We start from the raw sequence: 21,575 nt of genomic DNA, 5'->3' as shown, positions 1-21,575 counted from the left end.
TTGGTAAGCTCACCCCTTCGGAATCCCTGATCGTTTTCTAGTAATAGACGGACTTTTCGAGGTCTTCCACATCCCCCTGAACTTTTCTCATCCTCTGCAGATACGCAGTGATGATTTAAGCGCCACACTATAAACGTTTCATATTCGGCGATGAAAGCCTTCCAGGATTTATTCGTAGCATGTTTCGACAGACGATATGATTATAAGACGACGAAACAACTCTCAGCTTTACCTAACCCTGCAGTATGATTCATGTTTTTATCACTTCACACGGTACTATATACTATATATATATATGTATATATGATATTTCGCGACAGGTCTTTGATAGGTGAGATTATTCTACTGAAACTACTGAAATTCACACAACCAACTTTCATACCCGTTACATACCTGTTAACAAGTCAACAATAATATGTAAATCAACATCGAACAGAGTCCATCATTCAATGTATTTGAAAGAATTCACACTTGTAGAATTACATGAAGTTCACTCGAGACGTTAAGCTCGCGCATCGCCGCCGCCAATCAGAGTCCAGAGTTCAACACGGCATTGATTAACCGAACATAGTGATCGCGTGAGTCGTACTTGGGTCCGAGCAACAGATGCAACGACAGTAATGCAAGTGGCACTCGTGACCCGTGAGGACAAATCATGGAATAATTATCATCAGGACATCTGACCCAGAACAATTCTCCGCTCCTTGATCCATTTCGAGTTCAGTGAATCGTCCGCTAATTGTTCAGGATCAGGCTTCGCGGACGGTGCAATTTAATTTGCTGTAAGAACGAGGAGTGGAGAGTGTTCATGCGATGCACCGGCTGTAAGTACCTGCACAGATCTGCAACTGAGAAACTGGATAGGTGTTTATTATACTTTATCTTACAGATTTTTACTCATTGAAACCGGGAAAAATACTCTAAAAATTCCATCACGTCAGGTTTTTTCTTGAACTCGTGTTTGTAGTTTCATTTAGAGTGGAAACTGCCGTTCAATTCGAAATCTCGTATCCTTTTCTTGATTCTGAAAATTCTATACAAAAATAATTTCTTACTTCCATTTGACATGTATTAGAGTGAGACTCAAGAATAAATACAAACAAAAAATGGAAAGTGCGAGTGTTTTCGGAGGCGTATGAAAGAGTTTAATTTAATTTAATCTTGTAAGAAATATTGTTCAGTTCATCGTAATAAAATGGTGTTTTTTTTTTTTTTTTTATTATTGTTATGCATTCTCATGCAAACACCTTGAATTTTGCAAGAACACTGTATACGTGACGGAAGCAAATGGATGTCGTTTTTCGATTCAGGACGCTCGGAAACACAAAGCTTACGAAAAACATTCCATACGGCTGAGAAAAAAATACATTTTTTTTGCAGACCTGTGCGATCAGCCGCTGCTTCATCAGTCATAATCCCTTGGTGGCTCGCGTCCGAGTTCTCCGTCAAGATTCACTACGTTTGAGGTATTCCGCGAGACGAAAGCATCGCGATACGCCGAATCCGTCAATTGGCTCTCGTTACAAGGCCCGAATGCGCTCATCAAGTGAATCGGCCACAAATGGTAGCTGGCTAATAAGTCGCATTATTCTCCACCGTGTGTCCGAGCGCCGACTTATCTACGTGCCGACGGCTGCTCGCCGACAAACCGCTACGCCATCCTCCGTGTACTGTTATACAGGCTTGCTCGGTCAGCCTCATCCACGTCGGCTGGCTGTCCCAGTGACTTTGCACTTTCGGCCCCGTGCCCTGTCAGTACCGCGTGGCACGCTGGAACAGCAGTCTGCCCCGTATTTCGGCTCCTCGAGTTTACGCGACACGCCGTGAGAGTTTTATTTCGTTTTATTTCCCCTTTATGCATCGCGACTTTTTACCTCGTTCGACCCAATTTCACGGCCAGGTGTAGCTGAAGTTTTCCCCATGGCGCGTGCTCCGGAATCAAAAGTTCGGAACGCACTGTCTCGTCGTTTTCAGAAAAAAAGCTTCGTTCTTCAGCTTTCTTCGATGCCTACTTTGAGTTTACACAGTTTAAAACTCCGTTCGTAGAAAATAATTGTTTTTCACTTCGGAGCATCGCTTTTGCACCGACTTCTTTGTCCTTCTTCCCTTTCTATATACTTTTCGCCCGGTCTCTGGATTCTGGACAAACGACTCGACTTGCTCAGTTGCCGAAAATTTTCGTCGAAAAATTATCTCCTCGCTTCACCGAGATGAGCGCAATGTGCCCGCATCATCTCCTCAAAACTTTTTAAGCTCGCATCACTCTTGGTTTCAAAATGGTGTTGGCAGATCCCGTAACTTGAACGAAAATTGACACCAACAGTGATGAATCTTGATGTACTACTCTGCCGAGCGAAATTTTTTTTTTTTTTTGGCAAAGTAGAAAAGAGAGAAAAAAAATATAGGAATCAGGGTCACTTTTCTCTTCGTAATACAATTGGTTTTTTTTTTTTCCTTGAAAATTCCGGAATACACCGAAGCGAAAGCGATAAACATCGGTTTAATGACTCGCTGGATGTGCACTCCTTACGTCCCTACAGCAAGCTTCGCGATATTAAAGCTCTCAGCGCGGAGAAAGAGAAACGGAGAGCGAGAGAAATTCTTGACAATGCCGCAGAAACGGGACCGCGGATAGAGAGAAAGAGTGGAAAAGAGAGAGAGAGAGAGAGAGAGAGGGAGTGAGAGAGTGAGAGTGAGAGTGAAAAAGGGAGCGGGAGAGACGCGGAGAGGAAAGTAAGCAAGTAAGGACGAGGGAAAGAAGGATAGAAAGAAATGAAAGGCTGTCAGAGTGGAGGAGCTCGGGGTATTAGTCGACTGAAGGGTGGATGCGAAGAAAGAGAGTTCCCTCTTTCTTATATATTTTTTCTTGTATTCTCCTCCGTTCCTTGGGAAAAGTTTGTTGTTTGAAGCAGCGCTCTGCCTGCGATCATTAATCATGCCTGAGTTTTGGTTTGACTAGCAGCAGCAGCAGCAGCACCACCACCACCACCACCGCCAGCGCCGCGCGGCTGCGTCCGCCGTGTTTCTCCGTTCTCCGTTCTCCGTTCTCCGCTCGCTCCTTCCTTCTCCGCTTTCTCGCGGTTCTCGTCGGGCCCCGACGGGGTCCTGCAGGGGTTGCGTAGCTCCGCTTCAAGCCGAGAGTGGGTGGGTGTTTGGGAATATCATAGAGGGGAGCCTGCAGAAAGGAAACCCTCCCTTCCCGCCCCCCCTCTCCATCCCCTTTTTTGGATCAACCCCTGCCCGCCCCGGTATCGGGGGCCATTTCTTTCTCCGCTGCATTTTATACGGATATACATGTGTGTAAGCCAGCTCCGAATGTTATAATAGATTTTTCGGCCGTTCTCCCTATGAGATGCACACCCATTATATACCTACGTATACAGAACCGCGCATTCGTAACCACTCGGCTTAGCGTTCAAGTTATTGGGTGCCTAAGTGCGACTGCTCGAACGGTAATAAATCGCGACATTCCGTGATGATGCCATCTTCGATCGCTCGATTATTGTTTAAATTATCAACAAAATCATTTACCCAGTCTTCTGTTTCTCGTTAATAAGATTACCGCACGCACGTGAACGATATAATTGTGCCTCAATTTCGATAGATGTTAGGCTACTTTTCTGCAAGCCTGTTTCCGGGTCGCATGCGTAGAGCAAATCTATTCTAAGACTGTAATTTACCTTAATTACGGCGTTGTATTTCTGGTTTTGACAAATGTTTCGACGAATCTAAAAAGTTAAAAAAGAAATACGTGAAAATAACGATTCTTGTGAAATTAATTTCTACCACATTATAATCAGTGGATATATAGCATAAAGAGAAATTCGAACATTCTGGAAACCAAGAGTGGCAAATTATTAATATGAGTTTACCTGTCTACCGTAGACATCAACCGTGCAGGTCTCCGTCTTTGCCACTTGACTTTTCCACCGCAATAAGAGTTATTTCATCCCTCGAGTGTACGCGTAATGCCGGAGATCCATTAGTGAGTAAGACGTTACGCGTACAGGGAGCAAAAGCAACCATTTTCTCTCCACTTTCAGTCTGTTCGGCCGTGCTGCACAATAATCTACACATAAAGAATGTACGAACAAATTCTAAAGTGCACGTCACATCAGACGGAACGTTTTCCGTCTGTAGCGTTTCTTAGCCATCGTTCTTTACGGCAACTTTCAGTGGTTGTCCGATCGCAAGAATTAAGGCTGTTTCAACTGATGCAATTTCTGTAAAATTAGATCGTTATTCCGAAATTCGTGAGAAAGGCAATAGATCCGTCCGCGCAACGGATCAATAGGCGGCGAACGCCTGAACTCGGCGCGACGTAGTGCAGTGTGATGTATCGTGAATGAATATCGGGATTACACGGCTAAATGAGATTCCGGCGGTAGAATCAAAGAGGCAGCAGGTGGTCATCTCGGCCGCCGTCACGAGGCCTACGGAGGGATAGACGGCCGGACCCTAGAGGGCATGCGGGACCAGTTTTGGCGTCTTGCGTCGCCGGTCGCCTCCGAGTCCGGATCGACCATTTTGTTGGCCCCGAAGCGCGGCAGGACGAGACTGCCCTTAAGTTATTGATTGCTTTTTAACGTAATTTTCCTAATGCGGAATCATTAAATTTTTCACCGTATGATCGAGCTGGCACTCGATCACCGCAACAGGTCCCCTCATAGGTCAGTCCCAAATAGATCATTCACCTGCGGGGAGAAAGCCCCTTGGGTGAATTCCAGATCGAGCTTGCGGCAGGATACCGCGGGAGGAAGAAGGACCTCGTTGCTTTTCTTGCCTCCATCACTCGCCAATAAATGAAACGTTTTTCGAACAGCCTGCGGGGCTTCTTGAGGCGGTCGAGCAGCCGCTGCGGAGAGCGGAGGCGGAATACGCGGCGTTGTCGGCGTGCACCAGGACAACGGGAGGAGTCGACCAGTCATCATTAATATTATCCTGCCGCGCGTTCACCACTCACGTCAGATCTATGCCGGCCTCTTCACATCCACGCTCGGTGCAACGGCTGCAGGACAGGCCGACGGTGTATATTCTGCTCGAAAACTCGGGCCACCTCGCCTTCCAATCTCCTGCACGGTGCCAAGGCCACTGTGCCTCATTATAACCCCATACAACAGCTATGAACGCCAACTCGCTTGATGGATATCGGACCGGGGAAACGACGTCGCTCTGATACCGCTACAATCGGACCTGAACCTTCGCTTCGCAAAGGGCCAATTATTTGCCTAACTTTATATTCATCTACTCGCCTACGTGCTTTGCTCGAGAACTGGCATTGAGAAATTTTTAAATTTCAACACGCCTGGAAAACGGCTCGGTTGAACAAAATTAAGCTAATCGGGGGTTTTGACGAATTCAGGTATTGCTATCAAACGTCTGTTGGTTCGAGGAGACCTTTAATTTTTCTTGAAAAAAATGATATTCACCTGCGGAATTTCTCAACCATAGTCGAATAAATGATCGGTTCCACGGTCGTGATGATATTTTTGAATCCATCGATACTCGTTTATTGTTACTTAACAACGTTTGTATTAGGATGGTTGAAAGTTTGAACTGATATCTCTTTTCTCGCTTCAAAGAAGAATTTTAAAACGAGGAAAACGAAGCTGGTTCAACTCCGGGGTAATTGGTTGAGTAGACAGAAGGAGGAGGTCATTTCCTGGAATCCTTTACACTGAAAAGCGGAGCGAGGGCACGAATCTCGTGACGAACAGTCGAAAATATGGTAGTTAAAAAATAAGCAGGTCTTACCCACTGGATGAGGGTGAACTTATTATCGTGACACGGTGGACGCACCTTGTTCCTATTTTCGAGCACAAAGATAGTGACGAATGTAATTGCCGCACTGCCCCAGAGTCCGGAATCCATTTATTTTCTGCAGGTGTATGGCTCGGGTGAAATTGGCTGCCGATGTCGAAAACCTGTTCATATGAAAGAAAAAAAAAATTACGTACAGTTTCATAAAAAAACAGGAAAGTTCGTAGCGAGGTTGTATTTTGATGGATTACGCTTGTGGTCTTCAAAGTTTTAGGATACAGCCTTCGAGCCTAGGTTATCGGAGAATCTTTGGCGTAAAACGAGGTGCGGAGTTGGTGTAAATATTTAACGAACCCCAAACTTGACGAAGCTTTTGTTTCCTTGTTTATTATGTTTATGTGCCATTACCCAATCATCGTACGATTATTCGGATGAGAAATTTGTATCGATCATCAGATAGCGACAGGATCGTACGAATTATCCCGATTAAATTCAGCGGCAATGCTACTACAGAACAAAATAACTGTGAAAATATTTACGAAGAACAAGAGGAAAACGTAACGAAGGAACGCACGCTGCGGAGGTGTTAAGGGTTTGAAAAATGAAGGGCTCGAAAATGTCCGTGAATAATGCAGGTCTCACCGCTCGGCTGAAAAGAAACGGTTGACCGAACCTCGCATCGTTCGGACTCTCCTACAAAGAGGGAAATGCAAAGAAGATCGAAATTACAGTAATACGTGCCCTCGCATAAACCCGTAATCGTCACCGCAGTTATCCCGAAAGGTGCCATCAGTCACAACGACGCGATCCGCGAGGGTTGCACGCTGTTTACGCGCCCGGACCCCGCAGCTTGCTCCCTTAAATTCTGCATGTCTTGCCCCAGGGGCCAGCCAACGTGACGACGCTTAACCTCGCGCCGCCCCATCCCATTCAAATTCGGCACCCCATGCGCCTCGCTGCACTGCGGATGATCGTTACGCGATTCGGATCCCCGCGACGACTCGTGCAGATGCGGAAAGTAAGAAAAAAAAAAAAACGTTTCACGTCTGTCGTTATTTCGACGATTTTCAAGGCAGGGGTATTTTTTTTTTTTTTTCTTTTAATTTATATTTTACAAGTTCAACGGGGATTGACCATTTTGCAAAGACGACAAAGAATAAAGAAATAACCATATCATAATGTCATCATATACCTATAAAAACATATAACATAAAATAAGGAGGATACGAAGGAATTGCTTTGGTATTTTTTCAACGCATTATGTGTGACAGGATTCAGTACAGCAGGACCTTGATTATCCGAATTAATGGGGACGAAGACTAGTTCGGAGAATTGAAGTGCAATTTTTAAATCGACGTACAGTCCGTATTAAACATCCAATTGGTATTAAACCTCTTTTATATACCGAACGATTATTTTATTACATTGGATTTACGTAGTCGTTTATTGTCAATTGACCAACAGCTGCTCCAAATTTCTTACTGGGCAACAATGTGTATTTTTTGAACCGACGTTCGGATAATTGAGCGGTCAAATAAGTGAAGTCATGATTCGGGTAATTGAGGGTTTGGATAACCGAGATTCGGATAATCGAGGTTCTACTGCATTCTAAACATTGAATTTCAGGTTTAAAATAATCGAATTTTGTGACTCACTAAATTTCTAGTTATCGATATTGTTCAAGCACGGAAGATCGCTAAAAATTGTAAGTTTATGAGTAAAAGCGATAAAAATTTACTCTACAACCGATTTCAGTCGAATAATCGCTCTTATAATTTGTGACCAGCAATTACACAAGACAATAAATCTCGAGGATGAATTTCATGAAAATATTATACATCGATCGAACCATTGGTACTAGTTACTTCAATTGACATCAGACTGAAGTGTACTTACCATCCGATGAAGACAAGAGATGTTTACAGATCAAAAATTTCGCAACGGAGTGAACGAAAGTTTGTAATCATCGAGCGGGCGAATATATAAATATATTCAACCAGTCGAGGGTGGAGATTGCGAGGATTATCAATTATTCGTATAACACGATGTAGAAGACCGAATGCGGTGTGAAAGGTGTTTAAGTAGGAACTCGAGCTCGTGTTTCATTTACACCCTTAGTAAATTTTCTCAGCCAGTTGTCAGACGAATTATATTTGGAGAATTAATGATCGTAGGTAGGAGCCAATTTGGATGGGTGGAAAATTCAAGGCGGTAAACGCGTTGTGCATTAGCATGTAATTATAACGGGCATATCGGCGAACGCGGAAACGCCTGGCAAAAACGCGAATCTAAGTAATTCCCGTACCGTTCCCCCGATTTTTGGGCCTCTCGCTGCCGCAGGCTTCCAAAGCTCGCCGATGTTGCAGCCGAGAGGCGAGGATCCGGGGCACGGCAAAGCGCCCCTCGCTCCGTGTCACGCAAATCATTAATCTTGCTATGTTTTCTCACACACTCAGATGTGGATTTAGACTTGAGACGCGCGAGGATCTTGACGTGCACGGAGAACGACGAGCGTTGTTACGTACCCCGGACCGTCTTTATATATACGCGGCCAGCGCAGCCGTTTGTCTCCATTCTCAAATACCCACGTGTCCCTTCACAGCCGACCTTATATTATATGCCACGATAACTTAGCCACGAATCAACAATTTCGCCCCGCCATCCCGTCGACGATGGTATTATACCTGAAATTCGGGCCTCTCTCGACCCGCGATGCAAGGAAATTATTTCCAGCTCCTCACACGCTTTCCTTGAGTTATTGAATCGATCACTTTACACAGTACATCTATGGGTTACCATGCCTCGAAAACTACTGACATGCTTCCTTTACACTCGAGTAACAAAACGTTTCAGAATAAAAGAATCAATTTGTATGTTTTTTATTTAAACATATATTTCGATAGAATTTACTCAGTAATTACTATTCTTGCAATGATTTTAGATGCAAATTTGTAGAAATTAATTACCGAAACTCACCTCGAGAGTCAAAATTCAATATTAGAAATAGAGATTGATTTTCATCGAAATTGGTTTACACGGTCTTGAGTTGCGGCAGCTGGCCTCAAAAGATCCACGAAACTAATGGCAGTATTCCAATCACTCTAAGACTCTGCGTAAATCAATTACCCGGCGTATTATTACTATGGTAATTTGTAAGTAATAGTTAATCGTACGTTTCCGTGCCCCTGATCTACTGGTCAAAGAAATACATGCTTATGTTCGATGGGTTATTCGTTAATTGGCACATTGCCAACAAATGAAATACAATCTTGTACGCAACCTCCTGCAGCGTTGATACATGCGTGAGCTGTCAATATGCGACATGTTTCGTGTGCTTTTTGAATTTTATTTGATTGCATACGTTGCAAGACTCTCTCTCTCTCTCTCTCTCTCTCTGCTTTGCAATCTCAAGTTAGTTTTTATCTTTACACACGTTTTCCTATTGCTATTTTGTAATAAATTCTATCTATCCAGCCCAAGCATGAGATTTCTGCATCAGTGCAACCTGTAGTGAAATTGACTTTACGGTTGGTCTTACGATTAATCTCGCGAAGTGTCAGTTTGAACGTGATTTGCTTTTTCAGACGCATATGTAACTCTTGTTCATTAAATGATACTTAACTCGTTATGGGATTCCTTCGAGAAATCCTACAAGATTACCTTGAGTTCTCTTCGCGATCTCGGTTGGATATATCGGCTTTTTTGCCTTGTTTTACCCGCTTATAGATGCCCTCCAAGATCTTTGCGCTGCAGAAGCAACCTTTGCAAGATTGTATTATGATTGATTGGCACTTTGTTGGCACTTGCTTTTATTACGCAAGATTTTCCACGTGTCGTCTGATCACGCGCATCGAATATTGCCTTTCCAATAATTACCACGTACAGGATGATGTTGGGTACAAGACACTTCAAAATAGGTACTGTTGCTATCCTCACTGCCGTGTGTCAATTTGCAACAACCGTCAATGCGCTTCTAAATTTGGATTACATCGAAGAACAAAAGGTAGGATAAGATGCCACGAACAAAAAAATTAAAATTCCATCGGTACAAAATTAAATATGCTGTCGAACAAAGATCTTAGTTTTATTTTACTGCTAATCATATCCGCAACCTATTAACGACTGTTGAATAGGTATGTACGAAAAATAGGTAATTTTAATAGTCACGCATGATTAAAGTACACGTAACATCGAGTACGACGAATATTAACGCAATTGCATTCGCAGACACAAGTTCCTATTCGCTGACGTCAATTTATGCTGAATAAATTAAATCTACGCATTTATTCTGCTGTTTACGATCGGATCTTTGTCTTATCCGATTGTCAGTAGAATAATTTATTCCAACGATTAGATGGATAAATATGTCACACAAAAAAGGATTCTTTTTTACCGACAATCATTATTCAGCAACGCGTTATTAAATTTCGGTATCTGAGAAAAATAAATTCAATATCAGTACGCGATCGTAATAAATTATTTAGTCGAATGATCTATATTTGATTCACAAAGTTGAAAGATAAAATCCTTCTGATCTCTGGCGTAAGTTTATATTCTTGAGCGAGGTATAAGCTGCAGCGTCGAAAGCATAATACGAGCTATTTGACGTCCGGTTTAACGAACGCTGTTTTTTATTGATGATCTGTATCTGATCGATGTGGTCCAGGAAAAACGTTCCCACGCACACTAAGAAGGCCGTTAAGTGAAAAAGAGTTAACCCTCGAGCTCCCGCTGATGCGTGTAACCGTTTCGATTCGTTTAGGGAATCACGGATAAAAAGACGAATTCGAAGATGTCTTTAAGGGGGAGAGTGTTAATAAATTAGACGAGAAGCTTGCACATGATTTATAAATTATACATTCAACGCCGAGTTAACTAATTGTAGTCATTCTTAACGCGCTGCTCAGATTAGAGCGAACAAGAAGAATTTGCTTTTGGCAAGCGTTATTAAAAATCAGTAGACAAACAACGAATTCTAAGATTCTCATCTCACGAAAAAGGAACACAGAGTATCCTGAAAATCGAGCAACGTCATCAGTATAATATTCCGATGTGCACTTATTTTGCATCAACCGTTGCCTGAAGCTTCTCATTTGCAGTATCCGATAAAACTCACCGGATGTAAAATTGCAGAAACTGATGTACATTGTCGATTGCCTTATATAGTTGGATTTACAGTGTTTAGCAGTCATGCAGTAAGATAATAAATCGCAGGTAGTTGTACAAAGGTAACTCGATCCAGACCACTGTAGCATTGTATGCACCACACAAACCTCTCTAGAACCGAATTTGTCGCCTGTTATCAAACAAATTCGGATCTACAGGGTAGATGTAGAGCATTAACTGGGCCTTCTAAATTACAAAATTGCTCGCTGCAATGGGTTCGCCATCTTCTACGTAACCGAACATCGTTAATTTCTATGGTAATATGTTTCTCAGTTGGCCCAGTATAACGAATCGCTGAACGTCCGTGAAACTACCCATCCGAATCACCTGAAACGAAATTCATTGCATCGTATGAACGGAGTGAAAAATGTACGTACTGGAAAGACATGATAAAATTATATCTCAATGCAACGGATTTGTTCTTGGTGGATCTGTACAGCGGTAAATGAAAATAGTCGAGTTCTTCAGCAGTCTAGACCAGAGTCTGATTTTCAAGTTTGCAGAGTCATTCGGAAATTGGTTCTTTTCGTTTAGTCATTTTTCAAAGAAGGATCCGTCCACGTCTAATAAGCACGAACGATGAGGTTAGCATAACTTCTCGAATCACTTTCTAATATTTGCAAACACGAAAGTCATTGCTAATTCGTTATCTGACATGTTTGTCGATGTAAACATTCTTTCGCCTCCCTTTATTCCTGTACCTTTTTCATTCCATCGAAATAACCCGTTGTATCAATGTAATAACACAATAAACTGAGAAAGCTGCCTACTTAAGTATGAAAAAACTACAAAACTGCAATATCATGTTGCGGAAAAAGTGATATGTAATTTACGATAAGATGAAGTTGTTTGGTGTTTGAGTTCGATACTGATTTTCAAGTAACAAATTGAAATATTACTTTAAAAAAAAAAAAAAAAAAAAACAAGAAAATTATCTTTTTTGTAATTATTGTTTTTGGTACCCGCGTGTTCGTCGGATAGAATTTCGCTACGCTTTATTGAGTAGGAAATACAGCATGCTAAATTGTACTCTATACTACAATTAACATGTTTTGTTTTTTTTCTGCTGATGGATTACTTATATTTCATGCGAGTCGATAAGCCTGCGTGTAGACATATTGTTCAAAGTGATAAAAAAATCTGTTTTATTTCTAAATAAACATCGCGATAGTCGTGACAACGTTGATTAGTCAGCATCATCGAGTATGAATAAGCTCAAACCCATTTTGAACAACAAATAATATCGTACACCGTACGGAATTTCAGTCTTAAGAATTTTAACTCAGTTAGAATCCGCAAATAAGTATTCCTGATCATCCTGGCTTGTGTAATATTTAAAATTCGATATTCTGACGTTTTAATGCACTCGAACTCTGAAACACACGTTCGAGAGAGATATAGTTTAGTATCAAACTTTGCAGAAAATTTACTTATTCTCGCTTTGAAAGCTAACAATACTATCATTGAGTATTTTTCCTTGCAATTGATAGCATCGTAACGATTTTCCGTCTATAAACGCGAATGACCAAGTGCATATAAATTAAGTACTTCGTTATTTTACTGCGAACAAAACGGAGTCCAGTATTTCTCTTCTCATTTCGATAGCACCGAAGGACTACATAATCATAACAGCGTTCGTACCTGTTCGATGATCAAATACGTGGTCAAGTTCAATGAAAAATATCTATAGACAATATATTTCTCCGCTCTTCAGGTCATTGTATAAGCAAGTCGACTGTGGATGAGCGAGGTGAAGATGATACAGCAGTTTGCACAAGGACGGCTCCGGGTAGCGGTAAATGCAATCTCGCTGTACCGAAGTGCATCAGATTCCTGCAGTGCACCGACATGTGCGTACGCAATATTTCCGAGCCGAAAGGTTACTCGGTCACTCTGTCAAGTTCATCTTGGTCCAAGTTTTCTGTAACGTTGTAATTGATTTATTGGTAATTTGATGTACAAGGTGAGCAAACTCTCATACATTCGATTTCAATTCCATCCCACAATTAATTACACCTCAGTTCCGATACTTCAGAACCAATTTACGTAACCAGAAAGAATTGTAGATCGTTCGTTAATATATTCCGAAATCATGTTGTGATCAGAGCGATTTGTAATTAAGCGATAATCATCCTGTTCAGTTCGATTAATGCATTGAGTATCGAATGAAATGACACGTTCAAGTGTTCCTGTGTCTCCGGATGATCGCTGCGTCTGTGTATATGTGTGAAATGTGGCTACACGGGGCAGTTTTAACAAGAAAAGAAGAGGCGAAATAAAAAGAGGAGGTTTGTTTGTCCTCCCCAGAATGGACACGTCTATCAACTGCTCTTCTGGGAGTACATACATAAACGTGTCGTGGTATACGTACATACCTATACACAATATGTCTTCATTCACCGGATGATCCGAGAAATCGGTTTTTCCGTAGAAAAAACCTCGATCCCTTTTGTGAGCAATTATCGAGTTGACAGCTTGCGACGTACCGTAAAGGATTGACTGACCGTGTTTGGTGCGGACTCGTTGAGTGGACTGACTCGTCAGCTCTCGTCAGCGCTTCCAGGACCTGTGGGAAAAAATTGCATCAGTTGTTACTAGCCTCGAGACAAATGCGTATTTTGAATGATCAGTGACTACTTGACACCCAGACTAAACGGTTACCCTTATTTGTCAAAACATCCGTGATTAGCAGCGTTGGGTTGGAGAGATTAAGCTCTATGACACCGGATTGGATGAATTACCTCGAAGTGATCCTAATCTCTCCGAATAACACACCCCTAGAGGGTAGTTACTTCGGGTGCGAAGCTAAATACCGGACACGAAAAAGAAAGAAGAAGAAGAAGAAAAAGAAGAAAGAGAAGAAGACGAAGGTTGAGGATTTTGCAACTCTCGACGGGACGTCAAAACATGTCACGTCACGAAAGGAATTAGAACCGAGTCGAGAGCTTAACTGGTTCCCTGACCCTCGCTCCGACGAGTCTCGTCCCCCACCCCGATGCTCGCCCACACTTACATTTTCGAAGCGAATAATTTCATCCCCTGGGATGAGCTCGGCTCAAAGGAGAGAAGTTCGAGGGTGCAGACGACGGGGGGTTGGCCAGGAACGCAGTTTCGCCAGGCCTTCGGTGCGCCTCCATCGTCCTATCGACCCGACGCCGACCGCCCAGCGACGACGCCATAATACCGGCTCCCCGCCGCCCTTCTCTCTGTGGATGAAGAATAATTTTATGCATTGTAACTGTTGCTTGAGTCGCGGCTGTAGCCACCCAGCCCGCTAGATTCTCTGCCCAATTCTTGTGTAAATTTTTACCATTTTACGCTACGTGATTTTATCGCCTAGATCCTCCGTCCCTGCCTCTCCTGCACTTTGCGAGCTTCCAGGACACTATAACGGAACTCTTCTACACTCGATCCCTAGGGGTATGCGGAATGTAAATGAGCTACGAATGAAATATTGCGTGTATTACTCCGCGGAGGGTTTTTTCCTTTTCATTTTCTTCGCATTTGTTTTTTCATTTCATTTCGTTTTACGCTCTCTATCTCTCACATCTTTGCTTTGTTGCTCCGTCGGGAAATGTAGAATATTCAAATTATGTGACCCGATTTTTCATACTCCAGCCCACCTATAAGTATAGGGTTATGATGTGGGTGCATAAATCGCAGTGTATTTATGCGGTTTTATAAAATACCGTTATATTCTCCACTCAACGCGAGATACATCGCCCACTTCGATTGACGTTGCTTCAAGTGGAGCTTTCTTTCCATTCTCGCGAAACAAAGAGTCAGGCTGCAAGTTAATCGTCCAAACAATCCCAATCTATGCCCCGTTAACTGTCTTAAGAATTTCTAAAACAATTAGTAAAACGACCAGCTTCAGTTGGGTATTTCAACTTTCCACCATTATTTCGAAACTCTGGGATAATCGATCTCACATATTTTCAGAATGAAGTTCGTGCAACGACGAAGCCAGAACGAAAATCGACGTAATAACGGAGCCGTGAATCTAGGCGATGTGATTTGATACATCGGATCTCGGAACGACGCTTCTTTGCCGATGTCCTTTTCGTGTATGGATAAAACCACGTATGCACATACCTCTGTCGATGATTGTCACAGTTGATACAGGAAGTGAACAGGATACGTGCTTTCCCCTCAAGCAGGGCCTCCGGCCACTGGGATGGAGGGAGGCCAGGCGACAGGCTAGGATCGAGACGAGGGCGAGGGTACCGGGCGAATAAACCAATAAGCAGGGCAACCATCTGCCCGCCAGCCGGCATCCTATATTCCTCCCTTTTCACTTTGTTCCTCCATGGAGTCAGGAATGAAATTCACGAAACGGCGGGCACGGGGATAACCAATCGGGCGACTGCGTAATAAACCCGTTCCGGCCATTCTCTGAAAGGAGAAAATCAAGCAAATGGAATATATTGTAGTCGGGATCATCGAAGCTGGCTGCATTTCGACTTCCAAGGAACAAATAAAAGCTCGCTGCTCCAATAACGGCGGATACTTTTTTTCTCTTGTCGTCGTTTTACCCAACCACACGCCAGAGTCTAGACGCTAATTACCATTAACTGGATCGATTCGCCCCGTAGCATATTACACGGTCTTATTTTGAAATCGGAACGAGGAATCCCGGGAAGAACGACTTAGGAATGAATTCAAGATGGGTCGAGTAACCGAGAACCGGATATCTTGACTCGTGACTACGGGTTCGCTGTAATTGGAGGAAATTAAACCTGACTCGAAAGAAAAATTGGATACAGACGTGATTTGAGGTGCGGATAAACATCTTCCAATATTGGCTCTCTCTGGCTTGGAACGGGAAAACGGTGAAGGAATAAAAGAATCCGATCACTACAGTTGGAAAGCTCGGATATACGACATTGCCAAAGCTTGCCAAACAGCAAACCTTCGCTCGGTTCCTCCGCGTCCCTGCTCAATCGATCGCTCTCGCTTCTTGATGCTCTCGACCCTATAGACGCGCGATACAAACCCCAGCTCCAGGCACCCTGTCTCCCCAATTGATCCCCACCCCCAACTACGATCGTAAAACTTTGGTTCAAACTTTCGCAACTCCTTTTACGCCGAGGTGTCGTTTTCCTTATACCTGACTGCAAGATCTATCCTTTGAAAGCTGAGTGGAATAAAACTTGGGCAACGGCAGAGAGGCCAAATTGGACGGAGAAATTGCGTTCGGGGTATTTCCCTGGCTGTTAGAGACGCCCTTTGAGTTTTTCCTCGTTCTCTTAAAAAATCCATTGGAATTTATACCCACAATAACGCAGATCGTTCGGTAAGTCTCTGATGCAACTTCAGCTCCTCGTGCTTTGGAAATACGCTGTTCACTCGGCGTAGGTTTGGGCGGTCTCAAGGCCAAACGGTCGCCATCGTAAAGTCAGTGGGGTTTCTGTTTCAATAGCACGTCTACCTGCCCATGGGATCCCAAGATTATCCTGCGCAGAAGTTACAGTGGCGTAGCCATTAATGGATATGAAGAAAGTTCAAAGCGTAGAAAACTGTGACTCTCACTGTCGAAGTGTCTCAAGACTAGCAATTGATATTACTATTAGAATATTAATCTTACAATTGAATAAAACTTTTCCTATCGAATTTCCATTTACGGGTCTATTTTCCACTGATTTTTGGTGAACTTTGGATAACCAGAGCGTTGGCATCGTCTGTGGGAATCTAATTCGGCCATGTGGCGACGGAGTACCGCGGATCTAATGAGCCCTCGTTTCGTAGCTCGTAAACAAACGTAGACGGGTGACGTAATTCGGCGCGGAAACGCGTTAATTTATATGGCGTCGGTGTAATACAGCCGCGGTATCAAGTTTCTCGGTTTGCGAACTAATTTGACGAGCCACAAAATTATCCTCGAACGTCGAGCCGTCGGGCAGCCGGCAGAAACGGTCATTTTTATTACCGCATCAAACGTGCCACGTCGAAAACGCGCAGAAAATTAACCGATCGAGGTCCCTTTTTATCTCGGCTACAACGCGATGCCCGGATCAATGTCGAAGGAATCGCCGACTGAATATCGAAACAAAAAATGTCACCTTCCTCCGACTTTCATCCTTCCAGCAGTCACCGCACGGTGCGTGTATATAAGATAACGGGTCAACCACACGTGGAGAAGAAAGGTCGCGTGGCAGACACGTGGACAAATGCGAGGGTGGCTTTGCTATTCGTTTATAACGGACCGAGATCTAGCAATGAGAGTGTATGAGAAACAAGACATCGAAGCCTACGAGGTGGCCGATGCACGCGGCTGATATACACACAAGAATCAGCGCCGGCGTCTCGAGACTCGACACATCGATCATTCGCGTATTTGTCGCGTCATCCTGCATGACGCTCTGCCTTCTTGTTTATTTAGATGTCCGCTCACGGCTGCTGTCAATATACATTAACTAATAATCCTTCAAAAATCTTCATCCGGTCTTCGGCCGTAAGTCGAGACGACCCTTCGCGTCCCTCCGATGGCTCTGAATCTATTCAACCGCATCGCGTTTAATCGCACTTGCATGGACGAAAAAACGAATTGCAAGGTAATACACCGCGTGAGCGAACGTTTCTTGAATGTGAAATACGCGCGTAAAGCAGTACGCGATTGATTCCAGGCGTGAATTCCAAGGCGAATCCGTAATGCAGAAGCTCAGCTGCACCCTGAATGCGATCTCGTCAAGTGCATGTGGATAGAGAGAGAGAGAGAGATGAACCAACGATTGCGGGAACAGTTTCTCGGGACTTTATCGCGCGGAACGAGAGGCGAATATTGCCGAGGAGTAAAAATAATCGTTGAAGATGCAAAGTGCAGGAGTCGGTGAGCATCGTGCACCCGCCGAGTTTGCGCCGGTTCCAAGATCTGTCCCTGCAGTGGTACGAAAGGCGCAGAATCGCTCGACTCTAGACTGAAACGATCGTTGCAGCGTTCGAAGCGTGGGATGGAAGTGCAACAATGCGCTTGATGCAGTCGCAGCTTCGGGGCTCCGATTTATAAAAACGGTGGGCGTCATCGAACTGGCCCCTGATTCAAGGGTTCGAAGGTAGGAGAGGTGCTCATGGAATGCGGCCGAAGCTGCAGTCAGGCCGGTTCGTCCTTGATTGGGCCTCGGCGTAAGTTCAAGTCTCTCGTGCTTCGATGCGGGATGATAGTGGCCGTTACACCAACTTTTGCCGAAGCGAGAATACGCACGTCGTAAACACTTCGGGGCAGATACTCATCGGCATGGCACGCGAAATTATTCCTGATGCGAAAAAATATCCGAGTCGCAATATCGCGCTGCGAGATGCCTCGAGGGAGGCGAGCTTATTGACTCTAGACGCACGTCTTTACACGTATAGGTACAACGTATACACGTTTCGGTGTTTCAATTGCGCGAGGTCGTTGCACCTTCTCTCTCTCTCTCTTTCTTTTTGCCCGTCTGACATCAGCACGTGTGCAAAATGCTGACGCTTGATTTTTGAAGTGAAACTTCTTTAGCGGGGGTAAATGAACAATGTTTTTAAGGGCAATTTTATGAAACCTGTAAACGATCCTTACCATCGGTCTTTCCTTTGTGCGGGTCTGCGTGCCGCCACTCGTTTGGGCCCGAGCACAAACACTAATTTACTATTTCAAACAAACACCGGAAATTGCTAATCCTCCCTATCCGTCTTTATCTCATTTTCTCCCTCAGTTTCTCATTCCGTCAGCCCCACTGTTTGGATGTAAGTTATTCAAAGAGCCATTTTTTGAGTAGTTGAAGTTGCGGTAAATCAATCATATAAACTTCAGTAGTTTCACTTCTGTCACGTATGATTTCCACATGTTTTTTTTCCATCCAAACTCACTTACACCCGATGGACACAGATCGAAGTTCTAGATTCGAAATTTCAACGTCATAACTTTTTATCGCGCTTGGAGTATTCCGTTTTTCATCTGAACGCCAAAAATTTTCACGCTTACAGATAGAATACCGATATATTGGAATTTTCAAAAATTCGGATTTTATTGAGTCAATCTTTCGGTTGTAATACTCATATGAAATCCGGGATTTTACAGGAAGCTACTCTGTCGTTTTTATTGCACAGTTGAACCAAAAGCAGTTTATGTATGGCCTCTGATCAAACATTGTTTAACTTTTACTCTTTGCAGATCATGTTATTTAGTACAATTGAGATGATTTTACTAGATAAGAACATTTCGATACATCAATTACTAATAGATGAAGGTAAAATATAACAACTGAAACGGTAAAGAGAAACAAATTTCTAATATCTCTACAAAGAAATCGTTAAGGAAATTATTTTCTTAGCATTACTAAAATATGTCGCGAACAATTGAAAGAGGGATTATCTCCGTATGACTGTCGTTCAAAATCCTAAATCAAAATAGCGGTTGATCTCACTCTCTGCAGCTGATGTTTCTACTTGAATTGTATACAGCTGTACATTATGACGCATTTATACAAGCCCAAGGCTTTCATATGATACTGAATTTTAAAATTATGGCACCTAATCAGCAATTACTTTTAATCCTCTTATTCTATACCTGAATATTTTTTCTCGCGACAAAAATGTTTACGCTGAAACAGACACCTTCCCAAAGCGTTATTTGTTGATCCAGAACTTCACAATAGTCGGCGAAAGTGATTTATCATTCAGAGAAAATAATGATAATCCGTCGAAATCGATTTTAAAAAATTTTGGAAACCGTTTAGGAATATTTTGAGACAGACGTCGGCCATCATGCGTTCCTATATGCGCGCGCAAATTCCACACGCATGCCCGCAACGAGTGTCTAGTAGCGGAGCCCCAGAGACCCGTGATTTTTTGGGGGTAAAAGCCACCCCTCGTAGCGCACCGATTTACCCGCCATTGCGTTGTTTCGCCCCGCCATGAAAGAGAAAACAAAAAAAATCATGAGTCGCAGCAGCATTGAGTAGAAATAACCGAAGCTTCCCAATAAATATAAAATCGATTCGTATTTAGGTCGCAAATGAAGAAACAGTTGAATCTCAATGTCAACTTTACAAATATCGTATAAACAAAATGTCAATGACTCGCTGTCTCGATTGCTTTGTTTATCTCCACGTCAAGAGCCAACCAACAATTTCTTCCAACACATTATCTAGCTTTCGTACTGAGAAAGATTGCATCGAAACCGTTACCGAGATATCCCGTGCACTTGAAACCATCCCCTATGATACGGTCGGACAGGGCGGGAGAGCAGGAGGTCCGAATTATGTATATATAAAAAAAAAAGGGATCAAATATAAAACTAGTGCACAGTACTCACCTATCGATAGATGGATTGAAGAGCCTCTTGATATTTATGCAACAAAGTCCCCCGAAGAAGATTTCGTTGAAACGGAGCAACCGGCGCCTGCGATGTGACGGGTAGTCGAAAACGAACTCATGAATCCCAGGAGGAAGCGAAATCGTAGAGCGCTGCGCGCGCGCTGTTGGAATTCGGCGCGGCCGGTTCGGAGTGCCGGATAAGTGTTGGCGACGCTATGTGACGCTGAGCGACGCTGGGCGTCACCTTATCGGTTCACCGGAATCAAGTACTGCATCCGGCGTCGAGGGGCGGTAGAGGAGATTGCGAACTGTTCTCAACTGCAGGCCAAAGGCCGGCCAGAGTTAGTTATTGAGGCACGTAATAACCGAATTTCACAAAAAGCTCGTCCGCTGGTTGAGCCGCATCCGACCAGCTCCCACGGCGTCTTCCAAGCGACTGCCTCGCTTACTTCTCGCTCCAACCTCGCCGGTATGAAACGGCATTACCATAAATTATCATTGGCGACAGTAGCCCAGCCGCCGGGCCAACGCACTCGAAACTATTGCTATGCGTGTTGGTAGGCCATGGTTTGGTTCCCTCGCTTTTTGGGTCGGTCGTAAAACAACCGTCGGAGCCCCACGTCAGGCCCCACAATAGACGCAAAAGTCCAAGTGAAATCGAGGTGCAAGCTGCACGCCAGCAACGGTCCTCGGTTAAAATTTTTCGAAATCGTCGACGCTTCCGGCGGGAGACTCTCAAACAAGAAGTGCGGAGACTATTCTGGGCTTAAAAAAACAAATCGCTTACGTCACATGCTAGACGATATCAGATAGAAATGGAAATGCAAATTTTTCTACGCTTATCTTCACAATGACTCTGCGGTGCTCAGTTTTGTTGAGGTCAAATTGAATCTGGTGAATTGTCCCAATCTCTTCGAGTCAGCTTCGTTAATCATTGAAATTTCACCAGCTGTGTTGGAATGCAAATTTCTGGGCGTATAGACCGTTCGTCGAACGTAAAATTTATTGACTTGTACATGCAGCCTTATGACCCACTTCCTACAACATGAATAATGACCTTGAACTTGAACTGGTATTTGAATCGACACGCTGCACGATACGGTCAGCTGTTCAGATAACGCAAAGTCATTGTGGGTATGGAACGTCGTCGAGTTATTTTTGTCTCACAACATCGCCGGGGATAGAACATAGTTTACAGCCGCGCCGTCATTACAGTGAAAACGATGAAAAACATCTTTGGAAAATTTTGGTAAGAATAATCAGTGGCAAAGAATTTCGAGTAAGAGAAGAAAATAAAAAAAATAAAAAACATGTGATATTGCAGCAGTAACAATTAGATCAATTGGACATGGAAGTGAAAC

At 43.5% G+C, this 21,575-nt stretch overlaps 2 long non-coding RNA genes across 2 annotated transcripts in view; one reads left to right on the top strand and one right to left on the bottom strand.

Moving 5' to 3' along the window:
• The first annotated feature begins 513 nt into the window (after positions 1-513).
• LOC124293107 overlaps positions 514-21,575 on the top strand; it is a 34,586-nt gene continuing 13,524 nt past the window's right edge. Inside the window, exon 1 of the long non-coding RNA XR_006903023.1 lies at positions 514-824. This is a non-coding gene — a long non-coding RNA (uncharacterized LOC124293107). The remainder of the gene's footprint in view (positions 825-21,575) is intronic.
• Positions 8,823-20,634, bottom strand: LOC124293106. The gene is made up of 9 exons (XR_006903022.1): positions 20,213-20,634; positions 16,205-16,382; positions 15,022-15,321; positions 14,616-14,772; positions 14,237-14,549; positions 13,940-14,132; positions 13,302-13,492; positions 12,568-12,847; positions 8,823-11,253 (listed from the first exon to the last, which is right to left on the bottom strand). It is a non-coding gene; the product is annotated as an uncharacterized LOC124293106 (long non-coding RNA).

This window comes from Neodiprion lecontei, chromosome 1 (assembly GCF_021901455.1).
Source record: "Neodiprion lecontei isolate iyNeoLeco1 chromosome 1, iyNeoLeco1.1, whole genome shotgun sequence".
Classification (NCBI taxonomy): Eukaryota; Metazoa; Arthropoda; class Insecta; order Hymenoptera; family Diprionidae; genus Neodiprion; species Neodiprion lecontei.
Note: the sequence above shows the minus strand (reverse complement) of the source record. Positions and strands in the feature narration are given on the sequence as shown.